Source organism: Arachis ipaensis, chromosome B01, assembly GCF_000816755.2.
Source record: "Arachis ipaensis cultivar K30076 chromosome B01, Araip1.1, whole genome shotgun sequence".
In the NCBI taxonomy this organism is placed as follows: Eukaryota; Viridiplantae; Streptophyta; class Magnoliopsida; order Fabales; family Fabaceae; genus Arachis; species Arachis ipaensis.
Window position 1 is genome coordinate 12,812,853 of NC_029785.2, and position 1,689 is coordinate 12,814,541.

Genomic DNA, 1,689 nt, shown 5'->3' on the forward strand with positions numbered 1-1,689 from the left:
TGACGGACTTGATTTGCCAACTCGTTTACAGAACGCATAAAAAATTTAAGATCACCTCAATAGCAAGAGTGGAGTGGACATGCTCTTTTGCCCCCCTTAGTTTGGACTAATGTAATATTTATATTAACAAATCACTTATTTGCAAATCAGTTGATACAATTTACTGCCAAACCCTCTTCCACGTCAATGGTGGAATCATAATAGGAAGTTAGAAATAAAATAAGATGCGTCTAAATTATATTTACTAATGGGTGCAAATTATAGTTACTGTGTGACTCTGTGTGGAAATTGTTGATTCAAGGATGCAAAATATGGTGATGTTTTGTAAACATTTTGGCGAAAAATTCATGAAACAATTCTTGCTAATATAAAAGTATCTTAAATATAGGAACAATTAGCCATGAAACAATCTATAATAAGTTCTTTTCACAATTTCTATTTGGACAAAGTTCAGTTCAAGTTCACAAAATATAAAACTCTGCTCTGCATGCAAGGATTATTACAAAGTAACCCCAACATCATAATACATAATAAATCATGCTTTGCTAAGAATAATGTCAGTGAGCTTTCTAAATAATTATAACTGATTTATATCACAGTATGTAATGTCATTACTATCTATATCATTTACAACCCCAAAATATATGTAATGATTACTATTAATTGGGAGTAAAAATTAAAGTGTTATGTACCACATGCATGTAAGCTAGCTCTTTTCGTAAACAACTGAATTCAAAATCAATGACACGCTTAGACACTATAAAATATTTTAATCAAATTTATCAGTAAAGTAATTAAAATATCTACCTTATCTGTTCAAAAATATTTTTGTTGTTTTAACCAAATTAAATTAATACACCTTATATTTGGATACATGGATCTAATAATATATAAATATTCATTATTTCTTCACATTTTTTACCATTGTATGAATTCCAATTGTGTCCTGATTGAATTTTAAAAAGTCTACTGTTTATTATCACTTCCAAAGTGTAAATTCTATACAAAAGCTAAGACGCAATATTTAAAAGGTAAACAAAAATCTCACAAAAGCAACAAATTTGTCATTAAATTAGTTATTACATATTATATATATTTATACGTATTATTTCACATATTTTTCAATGAAAAATTATATTTGCATTACTCATTGGCATACTATTAAATGTATACTTGCATTTTATGGTATATATAAAAAATTTTGGTGACTAATTTTTTTATTCATGAAATATCGTTGAAAATGTGAATTAGCATTTACCACTATGCTGTTGTCTGTATTTTAATTTGTATTCTCCTTCCAATTACAGTGTGTTTTAATTTTAGTTTAGATTATAACGAAGCGGTATTTTTGTATTTACCTTCCAAGTCAAGAAAGAAGCTAAGGTCGAATCTTAAGTGTTAATCACGAAGTTCTGTATCATAAAACTAACTACAGCTTCATATGATTCTAGAGAAAACACAACAAAGAATGCGAAGAAAAACAATGTTATATATATTAGCCGGCTAGCTAGCTGTAAATGCATGGTCAAAATAATAATAGCATTGTTTCCTCTCGCTTGTTTCTTTTGATTTACAAAATTGCATGAGACTCATGTTTTTTTTTCTAAAAAAAATTGGAGACCGAATATTTTATTAAATGAGAGATATTCGGGAAAATAAATATTTTGTTTTTTAATGCATTAAATGACT